This window comes from Mus musculus, chromosome 1, assembly GCF_000001635.26.
Source record: "Mus musculus strain C57BL/6J chromosome 1, GRCm38.p6 C57BL/6J".
Lineage (NCBI taxonomy): Eukaryota > Metazoa > Chordata > Mammalia > Rodentia > Muridae > Mus > Mus musculus.
The window spans coordinates 190,698,097-190,716,524 of NC_000067.6; the positions used below are offsets into that span (position 1 = coordinate 190,698,097).

Here is an 18,428-nt window from a genome sequence, read left to right on the forward strand (position 1 = left end):
CCTCCCCAACTTGCTTCTTGGTCATGATGTTTGTGCAGGAATAGAAACCCTGACTAAGACACCATCTGTAACACTGTCCCGTGCCCCATGCCTCTGCTGCTTCTCTGAAGACTACAGTAGGTCATGGGGCTTTCCGGTGCATTTACCTTAAAGGCTTAGTTCTTAGAATGTCAGTAGTATAGATCCATGTGTGCATGCACTGCTATTAATGGTCATTTCTCCCAGCGATAACACTTTATACTGGCAAAGCTTTCCCCTGTGTCTGTTTTACAAATTTACCATTTAAAGCTCCATAATTAGCCTGGCAAAATACATACGTTCCGAGATATAACTATAGTTCAAGGTCAATTAAGCTACAGGGGAAGAGAGGAGAAAATAAAGAGGGAGATGGGCATGTACATATTTAAATTCACATTATGTGTGTGTGTTTGCAAGACACATATAAATGGCAAATAGGGAAACTTCACAAAAAAAATGAAAAGACAGACAGCTAGATAGCCCCAGATTTTAATGCCACCCCCAAGGTAGAACAGGTGGCGAAAATATAATAAAACATGTTGCAAGGAACTTGTCATGAATTTTAAAAACAAAAACGCCTACAGACCAAATAAGCTGCTCTGACACTGGGCTAAATCCGAAGTTCCCGAACTATTTTAAATGACAAAGCAGAAGCTCCCTAGAGAAGGTCCAACAGAAATGGTTTGAGGGCAATTGCTGCTAAACTCATAGAGAGAGGAACTTGGAGAGAGGACGAAGCCTGCTCTCTCTGCCACAAAGGCCACGTGCAAACGTCCACAGCCAGACCATGTGCAGGACCAAGGTGTGCCCACAAAGGCCCCTGGGAGCCTCCCGTGCTCCATTGTTGGTGGGTTTCTCAATGCACATGTGACAGGATGCTGGGCTCAGGCTCATGGGCAGCCACTCCAGGACCCCATGTGAAATAGGCCAGAGATAGAGGTTCTAGCTAGTACAGGCTGACCCCCCCACCCCACGCTCAGCAGTGCCCACCCTCACACCCTCATCTGTTTGGCCATTGCAAGCACCAGCCTGTGCTTTGTTCTTGGCCAACCATATATGAAGAAGTCACTTCCGTGGCCCCTCCCTGACCTCTGGGAGGCTGGGTGCTGCACAGAGGTCACCTTGGTCTACTTTCTACTATCAAAGCGGCTGGACCGACAGCATCGATCTCTGTCTCTTCCAGCACTGTGTTGACTGCAGTATGCTTCTAAAGATAATCTAGGAGATGCACATAGTGTGCACCTCTGAAATTCCACCACTTGGAAGGCAGAGGTGTGTCATGAGTTTGAGGTCAGCCAGACCTATACAGTAAAACCCTATCTTAAAGGGGCTGTAGGTGTAGTTCTGTGGTAGGGTGATTGCTGAATGCACAAGGTCCGGAATTCAAGGCCCAGCACCAGAGGTTATGCAAGAACGAAGGGTAGAAGAATTAGCATCCCTGCTTTCTTCCCTCATAAATCCAAGCATCTAAAGAGATCTGGAAAGAGGAGAGCTGAGCTGCACAATGAACAGGAAGCCTGTGTCCATATGGACCTGTGACTGCCTCTGGGTACCAGCATTCTGTTGCTATGCAAAAGTGAGGAGGGAGGCCAGAGGGCTGAATCTTAATTCACAGAATCTTGATGCTTAAATATTTGGTTCCCAACCACCAGAATGACATTGATCAAAAGGAGCCCCCTGGAGATGTAACTCGGTTGGCAGAACCCTTGCCTAGCATGCACAAAATTCTGAGTTCAATTCCCACCCAACCTGAGAAAACCGGTCCCTGTGTGCCAGGGAGACCTGCACATCACAGTCTTGCAGGACTGTGTTCACAACACCCAAGTCAGAGCTTCAACAGAAGAACGGATAGAGACATGATCTAGCTACATCTGCAGGGAGTGGGAGAGCTGGAGATTGTGATATTTAGCAAAATCAGCCAAGCTTAGACAAGTACTGCATGTTTTCTCTAATAGGTAGAAGCTAGAACTTTCTAGTAAATGTGAAAGTAGAAGTGGGGACTGTTTGGAGAGGAAGAACCAGGGAGAGAGCCCACAGCAAGCAGATTGAACAGAAACAAAATACAGGACATCCACATATAAAAATATCAGAGCGAAACCCTTTATTTTATACAATTAGTATACGCCAAGGAGAGAAGATCTGCCAAAGCTTTCTCTGCAGGGTCAACATGAGAAACTTCCTTCTCCAGAGATCCCGACAAGCCAGAAGCACACTGGCTCCTGGTGGCCGGCCAGCCTTCTCCACGAGCTGCTCCCACTCTGAGGGATGTGTTCCTCTTTTGTCTCCATTTGCTATGATAAAATACCCTACAAAAGCAATTTAAGGGAGGAAGTTTATCCTGGTTCATAATTTCAGGTGGTAGTCCATCATTAGAGGGCAGTCAAGATGGCAGGAACCTGAAGCAACTGGTCCTAACACAGCTATCCTCAAGAGCAGACAGCAATAAATCAGTGACCACTTACATCCAGCTTGCTTTTCCAATCTTACATGGTCCAGGATCCCAGCCCAGGGAATAATGCCACCCACAGTGGTCAGCTCTCTGCACCTCAGTTAATATAATCAAGGTAATATCCCACAGATATGCTCAGAGGGCAATTTAATGTAAACAATCAATCTCTCATCAAGACTGCCTTCCCAGTTAGCTCTACATTGTAATAAACTTATAAGATTGATCATCAAATGGCTCCACTTCCAAACTCATTCCCTAAGCTAGGGACCCAGGCTCTCAGTGCAACTGCTGGGCCAGTTCTGTCTACCTTCTGCTTATATCAATAAAGTTTTATTGGAACACAAACCCACCCCTTTATTTCTGATTGTAGTATATGTGGAGTCCAGTTATTGAACAAAGCATGCATGGCTGGCAAACCTCACATGCTCACTCTGTGTGCCTTTCCAGAAAAAAGTTTGCAGACTGGCCTGGGACTTCACTGTAGTATGTGGGTGGACTATATGTGCTTTCTATTTCAAGACTGAGAAAACCCTGCAAGATTGGAAACCCCGTACAAAAAGAATTTCCTGATACAACAGAAGGGGGTCCTAAGACTTTATAGGTCAAAAGTTTTAATCTTCTGTCTCTTGGGGTTTTGTATACCACTGCCCTAGGGAACATACATAATAAACCAATTGTTCCATCTCTGGGTTTTCTAATAAGTGTGGGCAACATGCTTCAGAATAGCTATGGGAAAGGGCAGGTACTCCCATGAATTGATATTAGAGCCTAATTAGCCACCAGGCCCAGCTGATAACAGCCCATCAAACTCCACTGCCCAAAGAAAGCTCAGGTGGATGGAAAGAGGGGAAGAGAAGAGGAAACAAATAGCTAATTATGATAAACAGGTTTCCTTGGCAACACCGTTTACAGCGGCGGTGATGCTGGCGGACATTTAATGATAAGCACAAAGGTTTGATGTGACATTACAAGACGCCCACTGTCTTGATGTTCATTGCACTCTAGCAAAGGCAAAGCCACACGCACCTCAAATTTTGTCCAGCCTGGAGACCTCAGAGGCCTGTTAGTACTTTGTTCTCCGAGAGCCAGAGGTCAGGAATATGGACACGTATTTGCAGTGTCTATGGCTCCTGTACCCATTTCACCCTCAGAGTTTCAGGCACAGCATTTCCTGTTCCGTGGCCCAACTGGACTATTGCCCTGTGGCTTGGGGAAAGCTGTGCAGCAGGCTGGGGACCTCACTAGCTTGTCAGTCATCAGAGGCACCCCTGAGACTGCTGGATAATCTCAATTCCATCCCCATTGGGGACATGTGTGTCTACATTTCTAAGAATAATAATTTGATTAAGATATTTGGGGAAAGGTCATCTACTGTGTTAGTTCCTATACTGGCTGGTTTTGTATGCCAACGTGACACAGGTTGGAGTTATCACAGAAAAAGGACCTTCGGGTGAGGAAATGCCTCCATGAGATCCAGCTGTGGGGCATTTTCTCGGTGATCAAGGGGGGAAGGCCCCTTGTGGGTGGTGCCATTCCCGGACTGGTAGTTTTGGGTTCTATAAGAAAGCAAGCTGAGCAAGCCAGGGGAAGCAAGCCAGTAAGGGACATTCCTCCATGGCCTCTGCATCAGCTCCTGCTTTCTGACCTGCTTGAGTTCCAGTCCTGACTTCCTTTGGTGATGAACAGCATCCTTATCAGCTTGCTTCTTGGTTATGATGATTGTGCAGGAATAGAAACCCTGACTATGACAGTTACTTTGGTACCATTTTGAACAAAATACTTGAGAATAACTTAAAGGGAAGGATGACATATTTTAACTCAAATTTCAGAGGGGTCAGGCCACCATGCCAGAGGAGATAAGGCATAACGGTATGCATACACGCACATGGGAGCATTATGTAATTTCACGCTCACACTTTGTGCTTACCACATGTATGACATGTGTGCTGACTTGTTACATCTCAGCTCAACACAAGCTCGGGTTGTTTAGGAAGGAACCTCCACTGGGAAAACGCCCCCATCAGACTGACCTGTGAGCAACCTGTGGTGCGTTCTCCTGATGTATGGTTTGATGGATTCTCTTGATGGATGGTTTGATGGATTCTCCTGATGGATGGTTGGTTTGAAGGCCCAGCTCTCTGTGGTTGGTGCTGCCCTGGGCAGGTGGACCTAGATGATACCAAAGAGGAAGGTTGAGAAAGTCATGAGGAACAAGCCAGTGAACAGCACTCCTCCATGGCCTCTGCTTCAGTGCCTGCCCCCAGGTTCCTGCCTTGAGTTTCTGCCCCGATTTCCCTCAGTTGTGGAGTGTGACCTGAGAGTAGTAAGCCAAAATAAAGCCTTTCCTTCCAAAGTTCCTTTTGGTCATTGTGTTTTATCACAGCAATAGAAGTCCTAAGTAAAACAACATGCATTATGTTTGAATATGTGTGTGTGTGTGTGTGTGTGTGTGTGTGTGTGTGTGTGTACACTGGGGGTAGGGAGGACTGGGCATCACCAGGATGGCACTGAAGATTCCAATCTCAGGAAGCAGTGCCTTGCTGAACAGTCTCACATCCTGAGAGTGATGACTTTACACTCTTCCTCCTTCCTCCACAACTCAAGACCTGCCTTGTGTCATTCCATCTATAGCTATACATATAGATTGACTACATACTTTATTTTATTAATAACTTTATATATATTGCATGCAATATCAACTTTAAAGAGACATGTTTAGTTTTCATCATGTTTGTGTATTTGTGTGTGTGTGTGTGTGTGTGTGTGTGTGTGTGTGCATCTGTTCTCACTTCTTGATGGGCATCTCTAAATTTGCTCCTAAGAAACTTGATTTCCTTGTTTGGGTGTGACAGCAGAGAGCCTTTGAGCTGCCTGTGTGCTTCTTCTCTTTCGCTCTTTAATGAGCATGTTGCTCAAGATGCTGAAAATTAATCTTGTACTTAAAGAAAGATGGGAAGGAGGGAGGGAGGAAGGGAGGGAGAGAGAGATGCAGGGAGGGAGGGAGGGAGGGCGGGAGGGAGAGACAGGAGAGAGGACAGGAGAGAGGACAGGAGGGAGGACAAGTCCAACTCCAAGTAATCACATTAGACTGGAGCTGGTTTTGGTGGTGGTGGTGTGTGTGGTAGTGGTGGTGGTGGTGGTGGTGGTGGTGGTGGTGACGGTTTAGACATGGCCCTACACATCTCAGACTGGTCTCATACTCACCATGTAGCCAAGGATGACTTTTCACTCTGGTCCTCTTATCCCTACATCCTGTGAACTGGGATTAAAAATGTATTTGGAGCTGTTTTTTTTTTTTTTTTTTTTTTTACTTCTTCCTCCATAATTTTCTTCTCTAAATCTCTTTTCTCCCAGCATACAAAAAGAAAAGCATCAGTCTTCTCAATAAAAAATAAAATAAAATCCTAAGTATCCCAGCATCATGTCATCCTGGAATAGCATTAATATTAAACAAAGAGGTCTTCATGTGTGAATGACAATGAATTGCTCACTCCTACCCCAGAAGATGCTAGAAGACTGGCAAAGGTGACACCCACTCCCCGAACAATAGTCAAACACATGCCCACAGAGCAACCCTTGCTTCCACCCTCAAAGTTCTACACACTCCTTGGCTGTGTCTCAGGTCCTGCAAAGGTTCTGAGCAGAGCAAACACTCATTTGTGACCATGTGTCATGATAGGACCACTCAAGCGTTGGCATTTGGTGACTATACAAAAATGACAGACCACCAGAATACAGACCACATGGGTGTTACTATCAGAATCTCTGCTTTCAAGACACAGAATCACACACACACACACTTGTACACATGCACATGTGCATACACATACAAGTATGCACACACATAAATACATACATGCACACATACCACACAAGTATGCACACACATGTGCATACACACATGCATATACATACATACACATGTACATACATACTTGCACACATGATACATGCACATATATTTGCATGCAAACATACATATATGCACATACATACACACATACATGTACACGCATACATAAGTACACATATACTTACATACATGCATATACACACACATATACATGCACACACATGCATACACATATGCACTCGTATATACATGCACACACATACATACATCATACACACACATGCATGCATGCATACAAACATGCACACACAACACAGATCAGGTCATCTTCATGCCATCTACAAAGCTCCTCCAGTGGATTCTAAAAGCTCAAAGACTGTTTTCAATATTTTAAGATTTGATTAGCCAATTTGTACTTAAATGATTAAACTACAGATGCTGCCACAGCTCTTGTCAGTATTTAGCTGTTCCCACTGACAAGGTCTCTGCTTCTAAAGTCATTTCATATGTCTCTACTGCATTCCAGCAAGAATATCAGAGTGTCCAAACGAAGAACTGATATCTACTTATAAGGGCACATGATAAGGAAACAGATGCCCCTGAGGACTTGGGTAGAGACATCTCATTGTAGAATTGATTATAAAAGATAAATGTGTGCACTTGCTTAATTAAATATAATCTTATAAATAATATAGGAGCAGTCAAATACATTTTTGAAAAACCATCAACTGCTTTATTGTATAGTCATTAAAATTAAAAAAAAACAATGGCATGGTGTCTCAAGCCTGTAATCATGGGACTGAGAAGGCTGAGGCAGGAGGGGCCACTGTCAGGCCTGTGCTACATAGGGAGGATGTGTCTCAAAAATGCAAAATATTTAATTCCAGCAAAATAAATATCTGGTAGGCTCTAGAACATTACTGAATAGGGTGTAAATTTCCATATATGCATACGTATGAACATATAATTAAAATTACCTGCACCACTATACACATACATGAACCATTTCATTATATGACTGGGTACATAGTAAAACCACTGAAAGGAAGTGCAAGAAGCCAAACGCTAACTGCGCTGAGTGATTGCAGTGGTTTTCTTTTCTTTCAGCCTTAAATATTTTCTATAATGATTATGTATTACTTTATAGTCTAAAAACAAAAGTTATTTAAGAGAAAATATTCTAACATTTTAGTGAATTCAGCTGCTCTATCTTGAGTATTTTCCAACCACATTATGTCATCCTTAAGAAGCAAGAACCAGTGTGGCAGGGGAGTTTCCAGGTGTCTTCTGTGGAGAAATCTGATTTCTTACACACTCGGGGGCAGCATTCTCTCCCCTCCCTCTCCCCCCTCCCCCCTCCCCCTCTCTCTTCCCCTCCCCTGCATGTCTCTCAGAAGCATCCATCCCCTTTGCCAGCACCCCTCTCCTGCCCTTTGGCTGGATCACAGGGGCACTGTGAAACTTGGGTGGAGGATCAGTCACAAAATGAGTAAAACACCATCTCAAAACATACAACGGAAATTACCTATGTCCACACTAAAACAATCCTGAAGAACCTTCCCAGAACCTCCAGCCTTCAACCACAGTGAATATTAGCCAATGCCTGCAGTTGGCTCTTTCCAACCTCAGAGAGAGCAGACATTTAAATCATATCTGGGCAGCTAGGAGGACCCACAAGAGTGACCTGGCTCTCAAAGACCGAGCCTTGTTTCCCCTCCGAGTACTGGAAGCCATTGCTGGCAGTTTGAGAAGAGTATTACAGTCTTCCCTTGGAGTGGGAATTCACCCCTCCCAAGCCATCCAGGTCCCAGCCCTGCCTGAGGATAGAAAGAGAAGCTCAATGTGTCCAGTGGTCAGGGCTGGAGAACACACATGAGGAAGGGCAGGGCACGATGCAGAGTCAGGGTCTATCTGCAGTTTGAAAACAGTTCAACACCCAGATGTCCGTACCAGCGACTACCAACCTCTGGGTTGCCATCTCCTGGGGGTCGAACAACTTTCACAGGGATCACCTAAGACCGTCCTGCATATCAGATATTTACATTACGATTCATAACAGAAGCAAAATTATAGTTATGAAATTCTATGGTTGGAGGTCACCACAGCATGAAGAACTGTGTTAAAGGGTTGCAGCAATAGGACGGTTGAAAACCACTGCTGTACACTTACTGTGGACAAAGTTCTCTGCCTCTGAAATGGCAGGCAGTGGCTACATCTCTTACCACATATTCTTGGCCATACCTTCCTGGCCCATCAGCTCAAGGATCCCCAAGTGGCTTCACTACAAAGCATACAGGGCTAGTTCTTCAATTTTATTTTAGAAAATACTGAAAAGCAGGCCACTCTGTCTGTACATAGCTGCACCTCTGCATTTGAAAAGGTTTAAGGTTAGCAAAATGTGGGTTCAAACAAAGCAGCTACAAACTTCCTGGAGATTTCCATGGATGCTAGCCAGTCGTGGAGCCTCCAAAGGTCTGCAAGTGTCAGCTTTAGACTGTAGGCTGGCTCCTGCCTGCAACCGTGATAAACTGCAAGCTCCAGGAACCTGTATGAACCTGAGGCAAGGGTCAGGAGATGTCATCTCAGCGACTAGAAAATGTCCCAGTGTGCTCCAAAGTGCCCCAAAGCCGAAATCCATCCCTTTCTCTCTGTTGCCTTACACTATCCCAGTGGTCACCTGTTACCCTCATTAAGGGTCAGTGGGACAAGGAGTGAGCATTCAGTGAGAAGAAAACTGAGTTTATGCTCAAATTACACAACACATCGAAATAGATATATTTGACATATATATTTCATAAATGTACATATACATATATATGTAATGTATGTATACACACATATATGTATATATGTATTGTATATACATATATATACACATATGTGTGTATATGTATATATATTTATATGTATATATCTTATATATGTATATATATATATGTATATATATATGAAGGGGTATCTCCCTATATATTTCATATATATGTATATGTATACACACATATATATGAAGGGGTTCTCTATATATATTCCTGCCTAGCTTGAAACAAACTATGTCAAGTGGGCTAACCTCAAAATTACACTGATCCTTCCTCTACAGTGATCTTCCTGGGTGCTGAGATTACAGGTATGCATCATTGTGGCCAGTTTATGTAATTTTTATAAGAATAAGATAGCTGATTATTTGTCTTATTTAAAGAAAAGAAAACATGTGCAAGTCCTGCATCCAGTTAAAAATAAATATTTTCCTAAGCTAATCAGCGTTTATTCTTTATAAGCAACAAGTAACAGCTGTTCTAGCTTTGTGTCTGCTGTTGGGATAAAATGTCCGACATGAGCATCTTTAAGAGAGGAAAAGGGTTATTCAGTCTATAATAATGTATCTCAGGTTACAGGGCATCACTGAGGGAACTTGAGGCAGGAGACCTAGCTGCTAATCTAGCACACCCAGCAAGAGAGGAGAGAAATGAATGTGTGTGTAGATGCTTGTTCACATTCGGGGGCTCTCTACATTTATAGTCCTCTATTCAGGGAATGGCACCGCCCACAGTGGGCGGAGCTCTCCTACATCAAATAACAGAATAAAGACAATCCCCTGCTGATGAGTTCCAGCCTGCTCTAGACAACCACCTATGGTGATTCATGTTGTATCAAGTTGACAAAGCCAACCAGCACAACAAAAGAACAGTTGCCCAAGAAAGCCAGAGTGTTTTCAGTCCTAGTCTGAAAAGAGCAGCCTTGAGATAAAGACCAATGTGTTGTCGGCTGGGTTTTCTCATAGCCCTTCAACAAATCCAATCGAAATCACTCAGGGAATACTTAGTAAGCACTCTCTCTGCCCAGAGACTGTGCCAAGCACTTAGAAGATACTGTCTCATTTAATCCTTCTGTAAGTGTGCTGCATATGGTTTGTTATCTGCAGACAAGGGAGAGAGCTAGGGTCACTATGTAGCTTTCCCATCTCATCCACAAAAACAGATTCACCTTGGAAAAACTAAAGATGGCTTTTGCCATCAGTTGGGAATATTCTACATGCTACAGGTTTTCAGAGCCTAGTTACCTTAAGCAGGAGCAGAGATAACTTCTGTCCTGGGCAAGAGCCTTTCTCTTCATCCCTGCAGCATACCAGGCAGCCTGGAGCTGAGATAACTCTGTCTCACCCTGCCCTGCCTTGCCTCGAGGGAGCCCCACCCCACTCGTCTTTTCCTCCCTCGTGAGAACTAAGCCACTTTTGTGTTCTTTCCTATGAGACTAGTAAAGTTCTCTTTGTATCTTCATTTCTCTATTGTTTGGAGAGCTGGTATTTTATTTATATTATTATGCTAATTACCCAGACGTTTTACATAAATAACTACATAGTTTCCTAATTATGAAGATGCTTAATGCAGCTAATCTCCACAACGAAGCATGAGCTGTTTTCCTCTTGAAAACCAACAACAATTTTTCTTGTATCCTCTGTGAAATGAAGGGGGAAAGGTTCAGGTCAGAAAGAAAGCTCGGTGTGGAGACAGTTGCAGCCACTCTTGATAACCTGAGCTCTGCCCCCAGGATCCACACTGTGGACAAAGTAAGCCAGCCTGCAAATTGTCCTCAGCCATCAACAAATGTGCCGTGGCGCTCAGGCCTCCCTATCCTATAGAAGACACAATAAATAAATAAAGTTTTTACAGTAATGTAGCTCACTACTGGTCGTTACTAATGCCCAATTTTCCTTATTTCGATGAGTGAAAGAGGACAGTTCCCCATGGCACCTGTTCTTGGAACCTCACTCACTTCATGTCTGTAGTCTGTGTCGTTGTCAGCTCCATGTAGGCTTCCTTCCCCAGGTCTGCTGCAGCTGAGATCTGGAATTTACTCCAAAGGCCCATGTTATCACCTAGTTTCCCTTTGCACTGCTACGATCTTTTAGCAGGTGGGATCCAGTGGGAGATTTTATGTCATCAAAGTGCGCCATCCAAGGGGATCATGGGACCCTCATATCTTTACCTTAGGTGTCTCGATTGTGAAGTGAATAGCTCCCTCAGCTGCGCTCACCACCATGACACACTGCCGACATGGGCCCAACCAACCATGGACTGCAACCTTCAAAACTATGAGCCAAATAAGGCTTTCCTCTTTTTTAAGTTGATCATCTTGAGTATTTTGTTACAGTATGGAAAACTGACTAACAGTATCTATTAGACATAAGAGTGAAGGATTTATTACTTCTGAGTGAAGTTTGACTAACACAGGTGAACAGTATACCTTCATTCTGACACTGTGTAAGTCTTTTTCTAGATTTGTTCCCCTGAGAGGAAACGCTGACTGTGTGTAGAACGGCCATCCAGGGCATTCACTCTGGGGCATATTAGAGGCTGGTCTCTGATTCAGGCCAAACTAAGAAAGGCTGTGTCTTAGTCAGGGTTTCTATTGCTGCACAAACATCATGACCAAGAATCAAGTTGTTGAGGAAAGGGTTTATTCAGCTTACACTTCCACATTGCTGTTCTTTACCAAAGGAAGTCAGGACTGGAACTCAAGCAGGTCAGGAAGCAGGAGCTGATGCAGAGGCCATGGAGGGATGTTACTTACTGGCTTGCTTCCCCTGCCTTGCTCAGTTTGCTTTCTTATAGAACCCAGGACTACTAGCCCAGGAATGGTACCACCCACAAGGGGCTTGATCACCAACTGATGAAATGCCCCACAGCTGGATCTCATGGAGGTATTTCCCCAACTGAAGTGCCTTTCTCTGATAACTCCAGCCTGTGTCACGTTGACACACAAAACCAGCCAGTACAGGCTGTGTCTTCTTAATTTAGTTTGGCCCAGGAACCACTGTGGGATGTGCCTCCCACCCTGGGCACACTGTTCATCTATTTACATAAGGGGGTGCTGTGGTGCACATGTGGAGGTCAAAAGGCAAGCTGCAGACATCGTCGTCTCTCACCCTGCACCATGGGTCTTGATGTTCAAACATGGTGGGAGGTGATGGCCAGGGCACATTCCATGCAGTACCGGCTCCGTCCACAGCAGCGTGTGTACAGGAGTACGGGCCGTTGTTTGCTTGGTGGATCAGACTGGTCATCCCTATTCACCCTCCAACCAAGTGGGAAGGCCAGGTAGTGAGCAATGCTGTAAATAAGGAAAGGTGTCAGGAAACAGAGATCATGAAAGTGACTCAGCCTGGTAGAGAAGACTTGATGTAAGCATGTTCCTGTGAACAGGATAGCTCTTTTGTTGGCTCGCGCTCTCTCTCTCTCTCTTTTTGTTTTTGTTTTTGTTTTGTTTTTGTTTTTGCTTGATGGTTCTCATGTTGCCCAGGCTGGCCTCAAACCCTTTACATAGTTAAAGATGTCCTTGAACCCCTGATCCATCTGCCTCTATACCCCAAGCTCCAGGACTGCAGGTGTGTGCCCATACACCAGCTGTGAGGTAAATATGAACAACAAGGGACTTCTCTGTGCGTCTCTGAGCTGAGCCCAAACTCTCTGCACAGCCCAGCCCCAGGCAGTAGGTCTGATGTGGCTACCACCTGGCATTTGAGGAGAAAACAGTTTCCCACGGTGAGAAAGAAGTCCAATCACAGGCCAAGTATGGAGACACGCACTTGTAATCACTGCCCTCTAAACGCTAAGTTCAAGGTCAGCCTAGGCTATAGAGTAAGACTATTTTTTAGAAGATCAGACTTCAAGTAGTAGAGATAAGTATTGATATTCAGACCTGAGCTGTATCCCTTCCGGTGACCTGGGATGACTCCCTTAATAGTTCTGAGGCCCATTTTTCTTACCAGATGACAATGTCCCCTCCACAGGAATTTAATTGTGAGGCTATTCTGACAATTAAACTAGCTCAGGGACCTTGCCATAAAGTCAGACACCTTGACTCTTATGGAGAAAAACTGTGGGTAAGTCTTGAGCTCGCTGGCACAGGAAAGCGCTTTCTGAACAGAACACTAATAACACGGGCATTGAGATCAATAACTACTAAGTGGGTTCTCACAAAACCAAAATGCTTCTATACAGAAAAAGGCACCATTATTTAAATAAAGAGATGGTCTGCAGAGTGGAAAAAGTCTTTACCAGGTATCCATCTGAGGGAAGGTTGGTATCTAGAATATACAAAGAACTCAAAAAATTAAACATCAAGAAAACAAACCAGTTTTAAAACGGAGCACAGATCTAAAGCCTTCTCAAGCGGTGAAGTCCAATGACTGAGTGACATTTTTGCATTCCAGACACCCAGACACATCAAATAAAATTAAAAATTAAGAACCTCAACATCTTTGCCCATCGAAGAAATTAACATTTAAACTATTTTGAGGTCCCACCGGAGTCATAACAGTCAAACCCAAAGAAACAAATGTCAAGAGATGCTGCGTGGATGTGGGGAAGGGGAGGACGTCTCTCATGTCGGTGAGAATGCAAACTGGAGCAACCGCTGTGGAACTCAGCCTGCATAAGGATCAACCATAAGATCCAGCTATCCCCCTGGGACATATAACCAAACCTCTACATCCAGCTATGGAGACGCACAGAAACGCTCGCCCATCCTTTTTCATGTCCACCGGTACAATAGTGGTACAAACGTAATAGGAGTGGTCAACCACTTTCCGATTGGATCTAAGGCCCACTCTGTGAGATGGAACCCACACCTGACATTGTTAGAGGGGCCGGGAACCTGTGGATTGATGGGCCGTAGGCACTAGAGGAGAATACAATGGTATTAATTGCTAAGTGGACACAGTATTAAAATGACTCCTAATGACTTACTGCTATACCCACAGATCACAGCCTCTCTCAACCCTCATCAGAAAAGCTTCTAATTTCAATAAGTGTCAATTAACACTGAGACTCTCAACCAGTCGATGCACAGAGAAGAAAAGACTGTGGAGCCCTCAGCCCTAAATGAGACATACTCATCACATCCCCCCACCCCCAGGTCTCAGGATCTTCAAGGAAGAGAAGGCAGAAAGATCATGAGAGCCAAAGATGTCGGACAACATCAAGGAAGTAATGTCTTCTAGACACAACAGGGCAGATGAACACACAAACTTATAGAGATTGTGACATCATGCAGAAGACCCACACAAGCTCTGGCTAGGCAAGGTCCCAGCAGAGAGGACAAGGTAGGCATGAAATCCCATCCCTAGCCAAGGAGCTGGGACCAGCTGGTAGGTACTAGGAGAGGGAGGATCTAAAGAAAACTTAAAATACTAAATAAAACTAATGATCTGACACCTAGTAGGTCCACCACACTCCAGGACAGGCTCCACTCCCAAGACTCATTGGGCAATACAAACTAGAGTCAACGTAGGGGAAAGATGAAAGGAAGATTACGAGAGGAGCTGGGAGTGGGGAGGTGAATATGTTCAAAATACATTGTATGAGACTCTCGAGGAACTAACCTTTTAAACCCTCTAAAAATTAATCTAGGTTCTTAAAACAATACCTGCCATTTAGTAACTGCTCAATAAACGCTAACATCGTATCGTTGTTAGAGTGGCTGGCTGTGGTTAACTCATTCCTCTCAGACTCCTGGTCCACACTCCTGCCTACCCTTCTTTGCCCTTCTTCTACAGAACAGCAAATGTCTCCATAGTGAGACACCAACAGAGCCCAGGACACTCTCGGAGGCCCAGCCACCTCAACTGCTTGTTCACTGGGCAGCCTGTAAGTGGGGTAGTGGGTTTATGTTTTCTGTTAAAACACAAACATATGTTCATCTATGCTCCCAGTTACTGAAGTCATCTGTCAGTCACTTGAGTATGCACAAGCTCTGTATCCTTCTGTAAAAGCCATTCTTCACTGGGAAGGTGTCAAAGGGAGCTTGTTGAGTATCTCAAAGGAAGATGAAGAGAAGCAGAAGGGAGCAACGACATTGGGTGTGTGGTTGTGAATGTCACGTGTGACCCTCTACCAATTCCACTGGGTGGCATTTGACATCAGCACAGGGACACTCCCTTCTGGCCCAAGGGAAGACGGCATCGCTGTGACCTCTATTTACAGAGGTGTAGAGATGCCACGTGACTCCTCTAAGGTGGACCAGATGCTGAAGATGCTCAGTCCAGCTCTTCCAGGCCCCTCCCCTCATCCTACCCATGCCTCAGTCCTGCCTCTCGCCCGCCAGGGCACTGTGTGTCCCCCATTCCCTCCCATCCACAAGCACACAGGTGGAGGCAGGCAGGCCTCCCTCACACTCTGCTTCCCTGTCTGAGTCTATTCACCGAAGCACCCACAGCAGGCCCAGATGTGTCAAAATAGAGAGGGAAAGGAAGAAAGGTCATTGTTCCCAACCATTTGCAAGAATATCTGAGTTAAAAATGGAAGATTTGTCATTTGCACAGTGAAGGGGGGTGGGGGGAGGGAGCATTGTTAGGTGTTGGTAATGTAAAAAACGCAAGTATGCTGTTATTTATGTAATTAGTTATTGCTTTCATTATGGGTGCAGTCTTAATGGTTATAGTATTTATGTATAATTACCTTAATATTCACTGAAATTTCCAAGTAGCTCCCTAATTAACTGTCTCAAATATATAATTACATTGCATCTTTACGCAAGACTTGCCTAATTAATGTAGTTACACCACTTCTTTTGTGATGCGCATTATCAAATGCTCTCTGCATCCTTCTTCTGACTTCTTGTAATTCACGCTTTACAAAAATTAAGACCTCGAATTAGAAGCCTTCAGAAGCAGCTCGGTCCTGCAGCAGAGTGGAGGCTCGGATTGCTGCTTTGCAGAGTCCTCATTAGGACTCTCCTTCACAGCCAGCCTACCTGGAGGTAAGAGAAGCTGGGCTGGGTCACAGGCTCATTAGAGCAGGCAGCTGGAGTCAGGGCCTCAGGCTCAGCTCTTCCCTACCTCTGGCCATTCTCCTCCCCAGGGAAGACCACCCTGTGTCCCAGGGTCCCTGTGTGATGGTGGGCTCAATTCTGTATCTACTTCTACTAGGGACCTCTGAAGCCTTAGCTTTCTAATACAAAAATAGAGCATAGCTCCTCAGAAAAGCTCTCTAAGAAAATTAACTCCTCAGAAAATTCTTCCAGGATTGAAGTTAAGCAAAGCAGAAAATGGCTTGCTGGTAAAGTGCTTACCTTGTAAGTACAAGGACCTGAGTTTGAACCCCCAAAAAATCTACATTTAAAAAGGTGGGGATGACATCACACTTGTAATCCCAGCTCTGGGGAGATGGATATGCTTCCATGGAGCTCACTGGCTACCCAGCCAAGCCTTCACAATAAACTCCAGGCAGGGAGAGACCCAGACCCTAAAAGCAAGGTGTGGTCCTCAGGAGCTGACGTTGACATTCAACTTGCACACATGGGCACAGACTCATACTCTCTGGCACACATGGGCACAGACTCACACTCACTGGCACACATGGGCACAGACTCACACTCACTGGCACACATGGGCACAGACTCACACTCACTGGCCCACATAGGCACAGACTCACACTCACTGGCACACATGGGCACAGACTCACACTCACTGGCACACGTGGGCACAGACTCACATCCATTTAAAATAAGACTTGAAGAGCCAGTGAGCATGAAGAACCCTGAAGCACACCATGGATGTTGCACAGAAGTGAGAGTTGTTTCTAGAACTTTACTCTGCCTCTGCACCACAGCAGTCTCATGCCACACGCTGCCAAGCTCATCACCCAGTATCAGAGGCTTAGAACAAGCCTCGTGTCTATGGTTATACCATTCTGAATACTCAAAAAGCTAAGTGCAGGAGGACCCAGCTACTGTACCCATGGGAAACTATCCACATCGTGTTCAGCTTCTAGCTGTATGGATGGGTAACTGGGCCAGGCTCTGCTGAGCAAACTTTCTGGCTGGCGTACACACAACTAGTCTCCTCCCATGTCTGGAATCACAAGAGGAACGGCCAAGATTTGTTTTTTTTTTTTTTTTCATAAAGCTCCTCAGAATTTCGTACCAGGCTAGCCTTGTAGGGCTCGTTGGTTGGCAGCATTTCCAACCTAAGGTCAACAGCTACTAGTCCCCTGGACCAAAAACTGTACAATGTTACTTTCAGAATGCCTCATGTGGCAACCCAGATGCAAGGTCTAGGTAACAGACACTGTCTTCATAGGAGGAATCTGTACTGTTGTTAATAATTCACCTTGAGGCCTATGTCCAATCTGTTCACTTGTTAGCAGTATGTCTTATGCATGTGTGCCAATGGGTATACAAGTATGAACATGCATGGCATTTATATACATGAATATGAATACAAGTATATGTGGTAGCATGTGTGTGTATGTGAGAGAGAGAGAGGTATGTGTGTGTGTGTGAGAGAGAGAGAGAGAGAGAGAGAGAGAGAGAGAGAGAGAGCACTCAGGTGTCATTCCCCAAGCACAAATCACTCTTATGTTTTGAGACAAGGTCTCTCATTAACCTACGTTTCAGCAATTTAGGCTGGCCTGGCTGGCCAGGGATCCCCACCTCCTGCCTCCACCCACCCAGTGCTGATTGCATATGTGTCTCATTGACTTTTAATTGAGGGTCCAAAGATTGAATTTAGGTCCTTGTATTTGAAAATGGAGGACTTTTCCAACTGAGCCATCGCCTCAGACACTCCAATCTATTCTTGTGGAGATGAAAATAACTCTTCGACTAGTCAATGACTAAGAGCTCATTGGGCATCTATCTGCTATGGACTTGGTACTGTGGAAGAGTCCCACAGGGAATCCAGATGCTGAAGACACAGTGTTTCGGCACTGCCAGTCTTGGTGGAGGAAGCAAAGCCAATGCTGATGGATGAAAAACAAGGCCAGTGGAAACTCTGATTCCATGCTATAAGCATAATGCTAATATCCAGAAGCAAGAGGTCAGTGAGGTGGGAAAGAAAGCTAAAGAAGTAGGCAGGAGTGGAGGAACCAGCAAGGCCAGACTAATACCATATGCAGGAAGCAGCAAGCACACATGGGATGATCACATGGGTTATGCTGGAAGGCCCAGTGAAGCCTCTGGGCTCACTTGATGCAGGAGACAGCAGAAAGGCAAAGGAACCAGAAGAACCCATAGCCAAGACCCATTCATAATTACTTTCCTACTATTGAGTATACAGTTCCTTTTCCAAGAGTCTATGAACCCAGCCCTTCCCTGGACAAGTTCAGCCTT

The 18,428-nt window shown here is 44.9% G+C and overlaps 1 long non-coding RNA gene across 6 annotated transcripts in view; it reads right to left on the reverse strand.

Annotated features, from left to right (window-relative positions):
- Positions 1–2,104: 2,104 nt before the first annotated feature.
- Gm38452 overlaps positions 2,105–18,428 on the reverse strand; it is a 30,351-nt gene continuing 14,027 nt past the window's right edge. For 4 of the 6 annotated variants that reach the window (XR_865872.2, XR_865869.2, XR_865870.2 and 1 more), the window contains 3 exons: positions 12,244–12,428; positions 4,498–4,636; positions 2,105–2,324 (listed from right to left, as the gene is read on the reverse strand). This is a non-coding gene — a long non-coding RNA (predicted gene, 38452). Of the gene's footprint in view, positions 2,325–4,497; positions 4,637–11,492; positions 12,429–18,428 lie in introns of those variants that run through there. The other 2 variants (XR_865871.2, XR_003948575.1) reach the window with 2 other exon arrangements.